Genomic DNA, 3,923 nt, shown 5'->3' with positions numbered 1-3,923 from the left:
AGTGACGTCATAATTTGACCGATAATCGTCGATTACCGCCAAAATATAACAATGACGGAGTTCAAATTTGCACCGGCACACTCGGGTGGGGTATCCGCAAGAAGTAATCACTCTAATTCGGCTTTTCGGGGTTGCTCGAAAATTAAAATTTTATTCCCCGGTTAGGGAAAAGGGAAGAGCGGCCATCTTGTTTTTCTAATAGTCAACTCTGGAAATCGCGTTTTGACGGTGCAAATCGACCAAGTTGAGCATGCCACGGCTGTTTCACTGCCAAATAAAGTGCGCCCTCTGTTGACCACTAGTGGTTAGTGAAGAAATGACGTCACTGCATCAAATTCGCGAACGGAATGGGCGTGGTATGTAGACATACAATTGTTGACGTAGTGGGAGGCTATGAATAAGATTGGTTTTTTATTGGTTAAAGACCTCAAGAAGCAATGAATATTCATCTATAGTTTTTTTATTATTTAAAACAGATAAATAACTGGTCCTCAAGCCCCAGGGGCTTGAAAATTAATGGATAAACGAGATTACCAGGTGCATTCACAACGCGGAAGGATTCTACGCAAATTTTTGACTTTATTTTGCCACTATTCGAAAAACGTTTATATTTTAAAAGATCCGGTGGTTCATGGGTGACGATGATAAACAGTTTACTATTGAACAATTATGTAATCACTGGGAATGTAATCATTTGTGGGACATTGGTAGTATTCGAAAAAATGTGATTTTAAAATCACCATTTTACCATGGCTGAAAGTCTTTTGTGGCTTGTTTTTAACGTCACAAGTGTGTTTGTGCATGTGTTTACGTGTGGCTTTTCGTCGTCGCGATGCCTTCGTTTGAAGTCATTCCCTGCCTACATCCATCGTTATCAACCAATTATCGAGACATCACTGGATTATTGGGTAAGTTGTGTTGTGAGATTAATGGAAATTATGTATATTTTAGTGGAAAATATGTCCTCATTGTTTCACTTTCAAAGAACGTCTTTGTAGAAAAACAGTCGTCGGTTGAAAAAGAACATACACGAATGTATACGTTAAAAGTTGTATGTACGGCTGTTTCATGCTTTATTTTTTTATCTCATTGCTCATGATCAAACCACCAGATCCACAATTAAAAAACATACATCATTATTTACACATAATTCATTGATTATTTACTTATACAGTTCATATCAGGGATCAAGCACCCCTTCCTTTATTTACATATAATTTTGGATATTTGTTTTCAAATAATTATGACATAATTTTATAAATTCAGTTTGCAATAAAAGCTTTCTGAATCTTTGATGACAATACCAATTACCAAGGACAACATTTTTTAAGATTTATCAAATGTCTGTTACAAAATAATGTGTCATTATCATCGTTAGATGCAGTGTGCACACATCGAGGATGCGGTACAAGAATGAGTCAACAATTATCAAGCCAAAGCCAAAGGTCACGCAGAGTGTGTGCGTGCTTCAAACCGTTTACGGTGAGTTGATGGAGAGGTACTGTGTGGATCCCTTACTCCTACTTAGAACTTTGAGGTTGGTTCCGCTATCGTCTCTGTGGAGGGAGACGATAGCGGTACAAACCTCATACATGGTTCTACGAGTACAGTGTCCCTGGTAAACCGGTCACCTCAAGTCGGTCGTCTCAGTCTTCTCAGCCGACTTAAATTACATTTGAGGGAACGCTGCGGCAGCAGACTTGCACTTTGTTTTAATGAAGGGAAATCTAGGTTGTGTGTATATTTTTTTGTAATGCTTTTATTATGCATGTTGATCAAATAAAATGTTTTTTCGAAGAAGAGTACAAAATTTGCTACGTTATTTATTGCTTGTTAATTCCCCATGTTTATGCAGACCTCCGGTAGATGATCTGTTGGATGACGTCTCATTATGACAGTGAGCTTCAGATCTCAATTTATACTCGGCAGTCGGCACAGCTCCTGCAATTTGTATCACCAGTCAGAGAGATTTACAGAGCGATAAAGGTACCTGCCAAATAGACTGTTGATATAAGTGAATTTTTCGCCACCCATACATTTCACTCACTGTCGAGGCCATTTTATTTTATCCAAATTTTTATCTATCTATTTACAATGTACATTTGTATCTATCCTTCTATTATATATGTCATCAGTGTAGTCCATCATTGATAATTTTGATTGTTTCAATTTACAGATACCGTTGCAGTTTACCGAGGCAATCCTGCTCAAGGAGGCATTCTCTGATCATTGCTAGAGCCATGTCTGCTGTCATTGGCTGAGATACCTTGGGTGTACCATCTTCTGATTGCACGGCGAAGTCGGTCTTTCCATCATAAGCTGGCTGATGTACACAAAAAAAATTAGTTATTGATAAAGATTAGTTATTGATTTAAGGAAGTAAGTAATAGTAAAGCCCTGTGTCTATATCATAAGACGTGCCGATTTGTTTTGCGTACATGTCCAAGCTATTTACTCACACGTAATAATTTTACTACCAGTGCAGTTAGGCACATCACATGACGCGTAATTTTGTAGTGGCGGAATATTTGTCTGAAAGCCAGCCTTTATCTTGAACGAACGTCATGTCACTATTGTGGAATGCCAATCAAAGCGCACACCAATTATTCACAATAAATTTGAATGCTCCTGCAGCTAGTGTGACAATTAAGATTACAGTTACTTTTGTGTTTAAAAAAAATGTTCAGCGTAATGAGATGAAGCAGTTTCATTCAAATTGTGTGATTTATTTATACTTTGTTAAAAATTAAACGTGAAAAATAAATCAAGTTTTTGAAAATGGATTGGATATTAAATTAAATCGTTTTTTTTCTTACCTCAAGTCCAGTTAACTTACTTGGTCTCCAGTGTAGATGGCTATTAGATAGACTTGTCGCATGTCAATTTGATCCAAATCCATGTATTGGAGACATCTACCTCCGGAGGGGTCCGTCCCATCAGGGTGGCAGGGAATTTTTACTTGCGCAATGTGTATTTTACGCCTGGTTCATACTACCTGCGAATGCGAATGCGAAGCGTATTTGACGTGAATTTGACGTCACGACCCTCCTTCCGCAGCGATATTCGCAAGTGAGTAGAGCAGAGTTTAACTGCTGCGAATTATTCGTTGTGCATTTGTGACGTCAACATTCGCTTCGCACTCGCATGAAGTATGAACCGGGCTTTACACAGCTAGTGGGTAGTTGTTCTATACTCAAGTACATGGTTCTGTTAATTGCCAAATTAGCGTTTGCCTTTACCATTCTTTGATATGCACCAAAAATCTGCGCTGGTCATTATTTGACGCTAAATCGTACATAACCTTGTGGAGTAAACAAGCGCACAGGCAAGGGCGTAAATACATGTTTTCGTAAGCCCCATTGTCATGGCTCTGCTAACTGCCGAAGGCCTATTAACGTCAGAGTACTTTAGGCACAAGCTTCCGTGCTAGCGGTAAGCAGAGCCATGACATTTGGCCCCTGGTGCTGAAGGGTATTTGTTTTAATTCAGAATATGAGGGTTGGGGGGGGGGGATTTGGTGTAATAATGATGTTCAAATTCCTGAAATGTGTACTGTGCAGCCACTACCTCCCAATACATTACCTCATTGCTGTATAAAATGTGTGTGGAGCCACATCATTTTTTGTGTGTAATTGGTTACCCCCAAACATGTCTTGAAGTAGGTTATTTTTTCGTTTTTGGAGGATTAACTAATTAAGTATGTGATCAGCAGCTTTAATCGTGTATTTTCATAATTTATTGACTACGAATTAATTTAACAACCCTTGCACCATAGTGAAAGGACATCTACATGTCGTACCATGGAGGAATTATTCCTCCATGGTCGTACCGACCCAGTACAATATTGCAAAAGCGCGAACAACGGCGAAGGTTTAGCATTCAGCGAGAGTTAATGTCCCATCTTTAAAAAATATTATAAATTA

The 3,923-nt window shown here is 38.6% G+C and overlaps 1 long non-coding RNA gene across 1 annotated transcript; it reads left to right on the top strand.

Moving 5' to 3' along the window:
• The first annotated feature begins 277 nt into the window (after positions 1 to 277).
• LOC139953791 (uncharacterized) lies at positions 278 to 2,783 on the top strand. The gene is made up of 4 exons (XR_011788012.1): positions 278 to 908; positions 1,379 to 1,482; positions 1,856 to 1,986; positions 2,177 to 2,783. It is a non-coding gene; the product is annotated as an uncharacterized lncRNA (long non-coding RNA).
• Positions 2,784 to 3,923: the final 1,140 nt, after the last annotated feature.

The sequence above is a fragment of the Asterias amurensis genome, chromosome 22 (assembly GCF_032118995.1).
Source record: "Asterias amurensis chromosome 22, ASM3211899v1".
NCBI classification, from domain to species: domain Eukaryota; kingdom Metazoa; phylum Echinodermata; class Asteroidea; order Forcipulatida; family Asteriidae; genus Asterias; species Asterias amurensis.
Note: the sequence above shows the minus strand (reverse complement) of the source record. Positions and strands in the feature narration are given on the sequence as shown.